Raw genomic sequence first — 15,732 nt, forward strand, 5'->3', positions numbered from 1 at the left:
GAGTATAAATTACTAAAACTTTTAAAAGTCTCACATAAACTTTTGTGATTAAAGATTTAAATATTATTTCTATAATAAAATACAACGATAATAAAATCATATGAATAAATAATTTTATTTTAAAAGGTGTTTATGTTAATATATATAGGTACATATTTCATATCGTTTAAATTAAACTACACATCATATAAAAGTACATACTTATATTTTGACATCTGCGTTGAACATATATTGAAAAGTTAATATTTTAATTTTGAAATCTTCATTGTTTTTTTAAATGATTATAAATTATTGAAACCACTAAACATTCCACATTAAAAAAAATGTTGGTGTAAAATTTTGTTATACAAATATGAAAATAATCATAAAATCATATAAGTACAAACCTCATTTAATAAATATACATATTAAAAATATATTACATATCTATTATAGTATCATTTAAATTTAATTATATATCATATACGATAAATAAGATTGATTATTTTGATTTACTTACCCTAAAATGATTGTGAATAAATAAGAGCAGTTGTTTGATTTTATGCGCACACCAATTTATTAAATAATAATAACTGATTTCTTAGTTATTTAATATATAATTATTATTTTATGATTTTATAATATGCAGAAAAACATAAAATAAGTAATAAATATAAAATATTTATTCTGCACAACGCGCATATCTTAACCTAAATATGTATCTTTTTAATAATTTTAAATCTTAAACATTTTATAAATCTCAGGCCAAGACAAAATAACGAAATGAGAATGAACTCAAAAATCAATATTTATATCAAGCAATAACCAAAATAAAAAAAAAGACAAAAAATGAGAAAAATATTAAGATAGATAGGATTGACACGTGAACATAAACTTCTCATAACCATAATTAACTTTTAAATTTCTAAGTCATGATATAAAACCGAGCTGACATAATTTCATTGTAACCAAATAGTAGATCTGAGATTCTTCGGCCTTAGCGTTAGGTTCTTATGCGATAAGTGATTTTTTGACCTACAATATTTTTAAAAATAGGATTAGCTTATCAGTAAGCAAATCATGTAATTAACAAAAAAAATTTAAAAAAATTGTTTAAAGGCCAAAAATATTAATTCGATCAAGAACATAAATTTTATTTTTTCATACGATGTTTCTTAAATAATTTTCAAATAATTCACTCTGCGTAAAGTGCAGGTCTTATCCTAGTTGTATATATATATTTTTAAAACACACTCTCTAAATTGTCTTAAATCACAATTGTTCATTTGAAACTGAAAAAAGAGATCTCTTTTCGAAATTTAATCTATTGTTACTCTATATCATAGCTGAGAGTAAATTCCGAGCGCTACGTGAGAATCTTTCTAGTTAAAATGGACGTTATTTTGTGAGATTGTACAAACATATTAATGATATTCATAATTTGTGGATTCATACATGTGAACTTATATGGTTTTGTATACCCATTCTTTTTTTCTTAAATACATCTAGTGATATGTGAATCACCGACATGACGTTGGAACTTTTAAGTGCGTGTGGACAAACAATTTGTTAAATTGTTTGGGGAACTGCGTCCTGATTATTGAAATTTGGAGCAATCGTATGGGTGGGTTGGAGATATCATCTTCGGTTTCTTTCAAGAGGCTAAAGACGTTATCATTTGCGAGTTCTTAAAAAATATCTTAAGTTTATCCTGACAATTATAAAAATTTTAAAAAGAAAAAATAGAACATTTCTTGCTGAAAGATTTGGGCTAGTTTTTTTTTTTTTTGTAAAGAAAACTTATTCCATACTTGTTACTTTTTTGAACATCATACCATGGCACTTTTTAATGATTAACTAGAACATAATCCGAGTCCATGCACGAAGTGAGTTTTTATATTAATATTTGTTTATTAAATAGTTTTAATATTTTGCAATAGTACAATCTTTATCGATTGTAAAATAATGAATACAAATGTTGGTCTTTTAAATGTATCATCGTTGTTGAAAACTTAACGTATTACATGTCATTTTAATTATTTTTAAGACTTCATATGCACAAAAAAAAATTAAGTTTTGCGACTGACACAAATCACAAAAACTATAGATAGGCAACATCGATTGTAAAATGACGAAAGAATATTAAATTTTCTGCTCTCAATTTGCTTAATATTGACTCTTCATAAGTGATTTCATTTTCTACTTTTATAAAGTTGTGTTTTCGTTCTCGTTTCTGTTTCACTGATATGAATTTTGTTTCTTTTTATAATTTTTCTGTGAATCGGTGAATTACATAAGTGAAAGATGGACATCTGTAAAAATTAGTTTCACTTCAGATACATATCTAATAATCAAATTTTTGAAAAAAAATCACCGGTAAACTCTATTCAGAGGTTAGTGTTCAAATCTAATATATCAAGTTGTTATATAATATAAGTGCAGACTCGAAATATAAATGTATGTCTAGTATATATTCACCCGTTCGGATTAGAAACCATCTAATTATAGAACAACTAAATAAATTACTTATTTTATTAACCTACGCTTTTGAAGTTTAATTACTTAAGAGTATACCGATAAAAAAATAATAATATTTTACCATTTTAATATATGTAAACTACGTATAAAGTAAGAACTGATTGATTTATTAAATGATAAACCAGAAAACTTATAATAAATAGTTCAAATCTCTCATTCTTACAATTATAATAGCTAGAGAAGATATTAGGGAGAAACAAATATTAGACGAATGATCAAATCTCTCTTTCTGCGAACAAACTCAAAAGGAGGTGATTGAATCTTGTCATGATATTTCATTAAAAGTTTTTAGGAATAAAAATCAAGACTAAAATATTTAATCAGAATGAAATAATATATATATATATATATAGTGCTTCCAATATTAAAAATCACTTTGATTTGAAGAATTGTATTTCTAGGATTGTCAGGATCAAATAACATATTAGAAACCACATATTTTAAAAATAATGTGTATACATAAAGGTATATACATTAGAGTAATCACATAAATCAAAACCAGTACTTTTTGTTTATTTACAATCATGTTTTTGGTATATAAATCAAAAAAATCATTTTATATACTTTATATGGTATATAATTAAACTTTAATGATATTGACATAGATATATATAGTATATTTTAATATAAATATTTATTATTGACACTTTCTACTCATATGATTTTATTAACATTTGTATATTTACTGTAACAAAAAATTAAACAGATAATCACAAAACTTTTAATGTGAGATTTATCAATAAAAGTTTTAAAATTAAAATATTAAGATTTCAATCATTTTCAATGCAAATTTTGAAATTAACATATTTTTATATATTTTATATAGTATATAATTTAAATGATATATATATATATATAATATGAATATCTATTAATGAGACTTGATAGTCATACAATTTATGCTCATTTTAATCTTGTTTGAACGGGAAAAAAGTGAAACCATTGATCACAAAATTTTATGTGTTGGACTTCTTTTACCATTTTTAGTCATTTATAGTCGTTTTAAAAAATTCAAAATATAACAAATAAGAAAAAATTTAATTTTTTTTATTATATGCTTAATGCGATTGTTTAATTTCTTTTAATAATATAAAATTAAACAAAAAAGGAGAGATGATACAAAATTGTTATCAAATATATATTATTCATAATCATTTATTGTCGTATATATGTTAATTATATTAGGTAATTTCGTAACTTTTATTTAAGAAAATAATTGAGAATATTATTTTTTACACTACTAATCAATTTGATAGTTGGTTTAATAAAAAATATAACCTATATTTGTATGGATCAACTTATTTTCTAAAGATTTTAAAAATCATCCTAGTAGTGATACATGGCTACGAAAACTTATTGTAATGCTATAGGATTAATATATATGAGATTTTATTAGGCGTATCTTTTTGGCTGGTAGAAGTATAATTTAAGATATTTTTTTCCCAATAAATTATCCCTTTAAGATTGTTAGGATAATATTTTTTTAATGTTTTAAATGGTATAAAACCATGAGAATATCGCAAGATATTACTGGCCCCATATATTGTTGGGAAAGTGTTTAAGATCGGTTTTATGTTAATTTAATTGTTTAAAAACGTTGCAGAAAGAAATAATGAAATAATTAATACTATTAACAATAAATGATAGTGGCATATTTTGTAAATACTTGTAAGACAGAAGGGACCTAAAAACCTTCATTTTTAATAGTATAGATACTAAATATACTATGAAAAACTCAGTAAAATATATCTCACTAATGTTGATTCCTAATACATATATTAGGTATATAAAAATAAAATAAAAAATAAAATATAAACATAGTAACAAATTGCAAATCTTAAAGGATAGCCTTTTGCTTTAAAAATAAGAAAAAAGGAAATTTGATGCTATAACCATAAAAAATTATAATTCACAAAATAATCATATTAAAGTGATGGTTAGGATATACTACATATTATTGATAAAATAGACGAAAATACCCTTTTGCATAGACACTTTTCTACTCGCATCTGATTTAATTATTAGACATAATGAAAAAAAAAAAGAACCATTGACGAAGAGGCATGAGATTTTAATAAAGTAGAAGAAAAGTTGATGGGTTAAAAGAAAATGGTTTATAACAATTATTCTGGTTGAGTTTTTGTGATCGGGGTAAAATTACAATCGCTTTTTGAGGGGTTAAAATTTTCGATCTTCGGTGTTTGAAAAAATAGAAACGAAGATGAACAGTTACCATCTGTTGAACTATTCTTTTTTTTTTTGATGAAATTTCAAATTTATTGATATTGGCAAATAATAGGCATTTACATGAGGTGTAAACTAAGATCTACCTAACTCGTGAAAAAACAAAAGTGAAAAAATAACCTTATCTGTTGTGCTATTCTTCTTTTTTTGGATGAAATTTCAAATTTATTGATATTGGCAAATATTAGGCATTTACATGAGGTATAAACTAAGATCTACCTAACTTGTGATAAAACAAAAGTGAAAAAAATAGCCTTGTGAAAAATCTACCTAAGCATGTAACTATAAGGAATCACATTGTAACTTCAAACAATCTCTTCATTAGCCCTTCAAGCTTGCTGTCATGCTGGTATCGCAAAGATGAGATTCTATTCCTCATTGGCTCATCAATCTGATGAGCCAATTTCTCCATCTGTGTCCAGGGTTTCCCATGCCTTCGCGCAATTATCTCTCGCCAAATGTGGTAAACCGTCATTTGAAAGACCATTATCCCCAAAATTTTATCCAATGTAGAGCCATGATCATACCTTATCCTCATAACAGTGTCTTGCCACTTTGGAGTGATGCGACTTCCAAGTAGCCTTCATGTCACAGTAATCCAAACCATGTAACTATAGGGACAAGCAAAAAAGAGATGGTCTCTGATTTCATTTTTCTCCCCGCAAAGTAAACACTCCTGCTGCAATCCCCAGTTCCTCATACGGTCTCCAGTTGACAATAAATTCTTGATCGCAAGCCAAACGATAAAAGAAAACCTCGGGACAACTTGTGTAAACCAGATTATATCACACCAGTCTACGTTCTCTCTTCTATCTCTTATTTGTTCCCAAGTTTTGACCGCCGAAAAAGAGGCCTGATAATCATCATGGGCATGTTTCCACAGAACAATATCTGAACCGGACACACTCAGAGAATAGGTTGATCATGGAAAAGTAGAATAGAAATAAAACTGCACCGTAAAAATATGAGTTGCACCGTACTATTGCTCACTACTATTATATTTTATTAGGAAAACATGGAATAGATATATGATTTTACAGTTACAAAATATGTGTTATTTTTTTCTCTCCTCCATTTGTTCTTCCTCCTCTAATTTGAGAGTTTTATTTCTGTTAAGAACAATACATCTCTGGTGAAGAATCAATGAAATTTTTATCCCAATTCTTTCAAAACTATATTATTCTAATTAATGGTTATGGTATAGAATGGTCACGATATCCTCTTCCTCTTTAAGGTACTATTTTTGTTATTCTCCCACTAGTAACATCCCCTCCTCTTATGTATTAATTTTGCTGTTATCCCATTAGTGACATTGGCATCAACAAAAGCCTCTTACTCTGCCTTTAAAAACAACAACATCACATCTTATGTATTATGTTTGTTGTTATCGTATCACCTTCACTACCGGCCTCTTTCTCTTCTAGTTCTTTCTCATGTACTAACAACAACATTCCCTTTCCCCTCTTTTTCTTTATCTTCCTTCCGCATCCTTCCTCTCTTCTCTTTCCTTCTTTTTTCTTATACTTTTTCTTCGCACTCTTCCTTCTTATCCTACTTCCTCATCCCTCTTCCTCGCTCCTCCTTCTTCGTACATTCTCTCTCTTCTCTCCTCCTTCCTCCCTCATCTTCCTTCCTTCTTTCTCGCCCCCTCCTCTTTCCTCATCCCTTATATAGCTGAAATCAGCATTGTCAAACATTTTTACTATGTTGGTAATAATATGGAATCAATTTTCCTATACTATTTATCTATAAGAATAATATAGTATAGTATAATATGTCACCAATGCATTAAATACATGATCACGCGCGAGAAGGAGTGTTTTGTCATATTTTCTGTCAAATTGTCACGGTTCTCGATAAAATCTTTACATGGTTACTTCCTTTATTTTTCATCTCATAATGTGTATATCACAAATTAACCCAAAAAGATATCATTGTAAAAAAATCTAAAGATGTTGAAGAATGAAAAGCTTTTTTTTTTGTCAGCAAAAATGAAAAGCTTTAAAATGCGAAAAAATGATACAATCTTCTACGATACTCAAACTAAAATTTAATAGTTTCATAGTCATAGAAAATATCAAGCAGTCACAGACTCACATTCACAATCTGGTGACGGAAGGAACTGCAAGGTGGGCATTAGCACTCTCAACAAACATAAAATTATTTTGACCCACACAATTGGTAGATTGAGAAGACAAAAATTTATATTCGATAATCTAATATATTTTTACATTATTTATAGATGCTTTATTATACATTACAAATATATTTATAATTTAATAAATAATTTTATAATCTTAAAGATGATTTATAAACTATTATAACTGTTTTAAATTTTAAAAAATTCATATATATAAGTATTAAGTTATATGTAATATAATTTATACAAAATCTTATAAATCCATTATATTATTAAAAATTATTTACAACCCAAATGTTCTAATAAATAATTATAAATGATTTACAATGTTATATAAATGTTCTATTCCATATCACGAAAATAGTATATGACACCAACCCCTTCTCAACACCTAAATAATAAACCTTATCCCAACCCACCTCCAACGCCTAAATAAGAAGCCCTAAAACTTAATCACTAAATCCTAAACCTAAACCCTAATCACTAAACCCTAGACCCAAATATAAATCTTAAACCCATATATAATGGAACAAAAAATAGCATATTACATATTGGTGAATATATGAAATGTATATGATTGCATGGAATAAGTTAATGCTAACCCCAACTTCAACCTCCACCTTCTGAATACTAAACCCTAAATCAAAATCACAAAACCCTAAACCCAAATATACACCATAAACCCAAATATAAACCATAAACCCAAATATCAAAAATCTGAAAATAGTACACAATATTATGTAATATAGTTACCTAAACCCAAATATAAATCATAATATATATTTATAATATTTTAAATAAAATTAAATCTGAAAATAGTATTTTATATTTTGTAATATTAAACTATACTATATAAAAATGAAAATATAATAGTCTTGTGAAATCTAGATTGAAGAAAAGATCGATATCATAAGAGTTCAAAATTGACAACCTGATAAAATACTCAGATTGACGGCATCGAAAGAGATAGAGATTTTCGGCATTAGAGGAAAGAGGAAAAATAGACATGATATGAACATTATTCCATTCAACATTACGTTGTAATCTATTTTATTTGATGTCATAATAAATTATATTCCATTTACATTTAACTCTACTATTTCTCTTTACAAAATCATATACACAATATAAAAATCATATACACAACGATATAAAACTCGCATCAATGGAACATAAACAACCAACACATAAAATTTACAAACTATAGTTCCAAACAAGATTGAAACCTCTTTTAAAGAATAAAATAAAATATAACATTATAAATAGTACATTATATATTACTAAACATGCTAAATAAGAGAAGTGTCGGAGAAAAAAAATCAAAAGTATAAGAGGATGAGCCAACAAAGCTGTACAACTACTGAATCCGAAATCGGAATTTCTTGGTTTTTATGTTTCATCTTCACTCACTGACGAGTCTTAGATTGGGAAGATGGATGGACAGAGCCACAGCGCCGTCGTCGCAGAAGATGGATGGACGGAGGCTTCATAATTGCAGAAGAAGGAGAAAAAAAATATTGCTCTTTTCCGGTTGTTACTTTTTACAAACTTAATAGGGTGGAAAATTTGTGACAAATGAAGAGCCACGTTCACCTTCAATAAATAATATCTTATTTATATTTAATTTTGTTTTGCATGTTACACAGGTTATATGAAAGGGCAAAACTGCATTATTACATATAGTACATCATATACTGGTGTGAATTAAGGCAAATGGCTAACGAGTGAGTTATAAAAATAATTTGCGCTATTGGATGCAATTTCCCAAAATTATATAGTTAAAATGAAAGTTAATTATAGTATAATTAAAATATTATTATAAAATAGTAAAAATTATTTATCATATTAAAATTATATTTACTTTGGTTAGGTTTGACTTATTTATTTTGGTTTGGCTAGACTTATATAGTTTTTTCTGGTTTATTATGCCGGTAACCGCCACCGTCGAGCAAATCACAGCTTCAAGAGAACTCGAAACGGTTCAGAGAAGGTTGCATATCAACAAGGGTTGAAAGAGGAGGAGGATAGCAAGAAGAAAAGGAGGATGAAGGGGAAAACGAGGCGCCTCTGGCACCGCCATGGAGGCAGGCCGGAGTTAAGATTTACTTCAGTCCACTTCTTCTTTTGGTCGCGATAGAGAAAGAGGTGATTTTACTTTTCTTTTTGGTTGGTGGATTAAATGTGTTAATAAGGAGTAGATAGAATTGTATCTCTCTACATTTTCTACTTTACTTAACTATTAAGAAAAATAATTTGTAAAATAAAATGTAATGATTATGATAAATTTTATAAAATAAAATGAAAATTAGTAATAATATTACTAATAACTAAAATTTAACACACATATATGTCAACAAAAATTATATTTTTAATTTCATGAAAAAAAAATTAGAACAAATTTTAACTTAAAAGAAAACAATAAAGTATACAAATCACGATTTTAAATATCAGATATTTTCAATAAAATAATATATATAGATACATGAGCATCTATATTATATAATTTACCTATAATATATTATTTTATTTTAGTTAATCGATTTTTTCAATTTATTGGTTTGAACTGTTTATAAACCGAACCATATCTATATACTATGATTCTTTAACAAAATAACATTCATTCAATTTATTTGGTATTACTAAATCTAAACCATTTTTTTATTTCTGTTTGATTTTACCGAATTGAAAACCTTGAAAATAGTAAAATTGATATTTCTTCAAAAATTGAAAACCACTTAAGATTTTATCATAATCAGAAATTAATTCTTGTAAAAAAATAAAAATGTTTTTTTTTTGAAAAAGAAAACAATCGATAGTGTTCCAAAATTAAATCCTAAAATAGATAGCCTACCAAAAAATCGAAACAAAAACCCATTAACATTAGCCAAAACAATTACCTTGAATTTACATCTACACGTTCCTTTGCCTAAGAGCATCTCCAACAATGACACCAAATTTAGTGTTGAAATTACATCAAATTTTGTGTTTTGTATCATAATATTTTTGCCATCTACAACAATGACACCAATTTAACACCAAAAGTAATACTATATTAGTTGATGTTTTTAATTTTAAAATTTTATATTTTTATTATTTGTAATTGGTGAATAATTATATTATCACAATTAGATTACTATTTATATTTTTATTATTTGTAAGTGATAAATGATAATAGTCATTTAGTGATTTATTTTGAATATAAAAATAAAATTTATTTTTAGTTATTTGAAAATAATTTAAAAATATAAATAATACAATATAGTTATGTTTAATTAAAAATTTGATAATTATTGTACTATATTATTAAATGAAACATAATAAAATATGCATTTTAAAGATTTGGTGTGATGCATAGTGTTACACCAAATTTGGTGTAACACTATTCATATTACACCAAATTTGGTGGAATATTGTTAATGTTAGTGTTTTGTTGGAGATGAAATTACACTAAATTTGGTGTTATGGTGTCTTGTTGGAGATGGCCAAACATCACTATTATTTCCTTCTGTATCATTTCCATTATTTTCTATGTTTTTGTCTCTGTTGGTTAAAGTCATCATGATTTTTCTGATCAAAAGTTTTCATGAATTTAAGGTCAAAGAAATTCTAATCCAGAAGGTTTTATCTCAGATCCTTTAATTTAACATGTATCTATATACCTATAAAATTTATATTTTTTTAATAAAAAACATTAACATGATATTTGTATTCAAATACTGTCAAGCTTAATTATATTATAACAAATAAAAGATTTTAAGCAAAACAAATATAGGTTTGTGTAAGGATAGTGGAGATCTGAGAAATAATTTTATGTCCAGATTTTTTAAATTTTTTTTTTTTTTTTTTGTAACCTCAGATTTAAAATTTGTTTGTTACTAACACTTCATAACTGAAGCGATTCACAAGTTTATGGGGAAAAAAATTACCAATATTTTTTGTTAACTTGTTTGCATTTATATCGTTTGTGTAGTATTTGCTTATGTATGAGATTATGTTTAAGTTGATTTTGGCTTATACAAATTTTAGGATAATTTATTTGAAAGAAGATTTATTCAAGAAAGAATCAGCGCCTACAAAACTATTTTTGAATCAAGGAAGAAACTTATCAAATTTTCAGAAGACTTATAAATTCTAATTTCTCTTTACCACTTTGCGTGTATTTGTAAATGAGATGACTCCTCTAATATATTTATAGAAGATTAAGTAGACTAATTTTTTCATTTTATGTATGTTGCATTCCTATTATTTATGCTGATTTCCTTTTCGTACACCATCTTCATTATTGGGGTTTTTAACATGTCGATGTAGACAGGTCAAAGTTTTTCGTTGGATAAACTTTTTAGAAAAGAACAAAATCTATCTCCAAAACTTTGTGAAATTTAAAATGAGGTAAAATACCCATTCTGTATTCGAACACTTCGAATCTCAAATACTTCTTTTCATATAATGATTTAAAGGATTTGTAGTAGTTACCATATAATAATCGTTCTACAAAATACACTTTATGCCTCCTAATTCTTTCTCATGCTAATTTTATAAGGTTGATATTGTAAGTATCAAGATTCACAACATAACGAGGAAGATGTTGCAGGGAAGAATTTTTGTTTTGTTATGGATCTACACATTCTCATTAATTTACTATGTGTACATTGTTTCAGTATATATACTTAGCTTACTAATGCTATTGTACGTTATATGTCTGTATATATGTTTCAGTTTCATTCTGTCCCTCAAGCTTCATTCCTGAGGAAGAGGAAGATCTACACATTCTCGTTAATTTACTATATGTACGTTATATATGTCTATATATATGTTTCAGTAAAACTTTGTCAAGTCTCTATGTTGAGGCTGCAAGCTACTGGTCTATAGCCGACTGTTTGAAAAAAACTTAATAGCATGTACAAGGGTATGTCTAAGTTTTTTTGTTGCCTGCAACATCATCAGATCTATTAATCCCATCCAGCTCCAAAATCACATATTAATCCAGTCACTAGAGTTATTACGTGAAAGAATCATTAAAACTGCAAACCAACATAAAAAAAAAAAGACTAAGGTCTTTGAGATAAGACATACAAGCTTAATTTAGAGAGTCATTGTTGGTTTATATGATTTAAATATCAAATTTTGGTATATGGTTTGTTTAAAAAGTTTGTTTTTAGTTTGGCTTGGTTTGGAGAATGGTATTATTTTTAAGTTTGGATCAATTTTTGATTCAATTTCATTTATATTATAAAACTGTTCAATTTGGTATTAGAACTCAATGATTTTAAAGTCAAAACAAATTTTAAATCAATTGTAAATTTTACAATTGTCTTATACAAATCTTAAGAATAACAAAATGTATTTAAATCATAACTAGGTTTAGTTAGTTTTTACTCATATTACTTATCATTCTATATATGATTTCTAATAATAACAAATAACAAATTGTGAATTTAAATTATATCAATTTTTTTGACACAAGACAATGAATACATACAAACAAATTTTAAATTTTATACCAATTTAATAGAGTAAAATCGATTATAATTTATATACACGATTTATGTTCACACATAAGTATAAAATATTATAATTTAACTAAGATTATACGAATACCCCAGGTGTAGCCCGGGAAAATCACTAGTGCGTTAATGAAAAATAGAATTGATTGCAATGTATATAGTTGTTTTCTTATCACAAAAGAGCTTGGCAATAGTAATAACCTCAATGTGAAAAGTAATTAAGAACTTTTCGAAGAAAATATTTTCCGAGTAACACATCAGCGATACTCATGTATTCAACCTTTGTACTGCTACGATAATAACTTTCTGCTTATGGGAACGCCAGCAGACAAGTGAAGGGTCAAGGTAGATGCAATACTCAGTAGTTACTATACGTGAGTCATGACAAGAGGTCCAGTTTGCTCAGAAAATGCATTCAAGTAGAGCTCAGAATTAGCGGAGTAGAAAAGGTCATGACCAAAAATACTCTCCATGTATTTGAGAATCCGAAGAGCGGTCTTCATTTGAGAATTTGTTGGAGTCTTGAGAAAATGACTCAATTTATGAACCACAAAGGTTGTATCAGGTCTAGTGATAGTTGAATACAAGAACTTGCCAATCAGTTCCTGGTAAGGTGTTTCTGAGGCAGAGGACCACTAATCTATTTACTCAAGTGAACATACAGACTCATAGGAACAGTATCCGGTTTGAAAGAAAGAATACCATTACTCTCTAATAAATCCAGTGCATACTTGCGTTGCCAAAGTTATACCAGACGAAGAACGTGCTATATCCAAGCCAAGAAAAAAACAGCATAGGACCAAATACTTAATCTTGAAATCATCCACGAGAGTAGTATTTAGAGATATCAAGTTTGTCTCATTGTTGTTAGCAATAAAAAGATCATCTACATATACTAACACAGCTCAAAATCATGTATGGTTTTGACAAAGGAATTTTATAGAGTTGTATCAGACTCCGATTGAGCATAATATAATTAATCTTTGAAGATTTTTAAGTTCCATCATGTCACATTGACATGATGTTTGCTTAAGCAATAAATGCTCTTGTATAAAATGCATACATCATTAGGGGAATCACTTCATTGTTTTCATGCATATAACCATGTGGAAGAGACATATAGATTTCTTCATCGAGCTCCCTATGAAGAAAAGAATTAGAAGCCTTCATCTGTTTCAAAGATCAACTTTTAATAGCAGCTAATCCTATCATAAGTTGTAGAATTGTGAGTTTGATAACAGGAGAGAAAATCTCATTATAATCCACACCTTCTTTTTGAGTGAATTCCTTAGCTACAAGGCGAGATTTATATAGTTCAATTGTACAATGGAAATTTTATTTGATGGTAAGAATCCATTAATAGCCAACTATGTTTTGTCTTTGAGGAAGTGAAATAACATACCAAGTCCGGTTTAATTAATTTCATCGCATGTAACTCATCATTCACTGTCCCATTCCACTTGTTAGATGTTATGACATGATGAAAGGTTTTAGGTTCCGTCTCGAATGAGACGGAGAGAAGAAATTGATAATAAGAAGGAGAAAATTTATGTTAGGATAAAACTCAGGAAAGTGGATATGGAGTAGTGTGGTGAGATGGTATATGAGATGAATGAGACTGGAGAAGGGCACAATGATAATTGGAAAACTAACTGGGAGCCTTAGTGTTTCGTCTAGAACGATCAACATTTAGAGAAATTTAAGAAGAATCTGATAATCCTCCTCACTATACTGTGGAACTAATGGTAATGGACGAGATGTTGCATGATGAGAAGATGATGGATGAGAAAATGATGGAGATGATGCATGATGAACTAAAGAATCAATAATGTATGGTGCAAGTAAGGGTAAAACAATATGAGAGAAAAAAATCAGAAAATACATAGTTTGGTTCTTTAAAAGAGAAAACAATTGTGAAACATAACATTGCGTACGATGGAAAAGGAACAAGAATCTAGTCAAGAACCTTATATCCTTTATAACCAAATGGATAGCCTAAGAAAATGAATGGTCCAGACCTAATAGTGAATTTATGTATGTTCTTCTGCAAAGTACTCGCATAACATAAACAGTCAAACGATCATAAGAATGAGTAATCATGTGACTTCCCAAGTATAATCTCATAAGGACTACAGTTTTTCTAAAGATATGAAGGAGTATTTTTTATAAGAAAAGAAGCTGTCAACATACAATCAATCCAATAAGCTAATGAGATATTTGATTGAAAAATTATACCTCTAGAAACTTTGAGAAAGTGTTGGTGTTTTCTTTCCACGACAAAGTTTTGTTGAGGTGTGTAAGCACAAGAAAAATAATAATGAATGATTCCATGTTTTTCAACTAAATCAGTAAAGTGGTTCACGATCAGTCCTAATTTCTTTGACAATGCCATCAAATTGAGTTGAAACAAGGCTGAGAAGAGTAAGAAACGCATGAGAAACTTCACTTCTATTTTTAAGCATGTAAATATCTATATCCATCAACAAACTATGTTGCAAAAGACCTCAAATGTCTTAAGTAAAGATTAAATGATTTATAAGACATGTGATTATGAAAAGGAAAAGACAACTTATTTTAGCTAAAGGACAAATATGACAAATGATCAATGGAACTGAAACTTGACAAAGACAAAGTATCAGATAAATGCTTGTAATTGGCATCTAAAGAATGACCAAGGCACATATGCCAAGTTGTTCCATCAACTGACAAAGATCCACATAAAACAGCAGGGAGAGATGACGTGCAAACAACATGTTTATTGAAAATGTAAAGATTATTTAACAAATCACCCTTCATAATCATCAAGTCCAAAGAATTGTCCTTTACATAACAATGTTGAGGATAAAAGTGAGCAGAACAATTGTTTTGATGTAACAAAGAATGCACAATGATGTGATTGAAATTAAAAGAATGCACATGGAGAACATCATGCAAAATCAAAGTATCAGTCAGATCAATGGTACCAGTTGATAGACCATGGATTTGACCCATTTTTACCCATGGTTTATAAGTGTTTTAATTACTAATCATTATATTATAGAGTATATTTAGAATATTTATAGGATCATGAGTGATTTGGAGGAAAGTGGTGATTTTGGAGCATTTTGGAGATATTTGGAGTAAGCACCTGAGATGACCATCGAGCTCGACCATCGGTCGATATTGAAGAGGAATAATCGATCGATGTTCACATCTTGACATCGATCGACAGCGAAACGCGCAGAAAAGCCTGTTTGGTCACATCTGGCTTAGAGCCCAAGTCTTCACCAATTTACAAGATTACCCCTGGCGAGTTTTAACCTAATTATATAAGCTTTGCCAACATGT

The sequence above is a fragment of the Brassica napus genome, chromosome C8 (genome assembly GCF_020379485.1).
Source record: "Brassica napus cultivar Da-Ae chromosome C8, Da-Ae, whole genome shotgun sequence".
NCBI classification, from domain to species: domain Eukaryota; kingdom Viridiplantae; phylum Streptophyta; class Magnoliopsida; order Brassicales; family Brassicaceae; genus Brassica; species Brassica napus.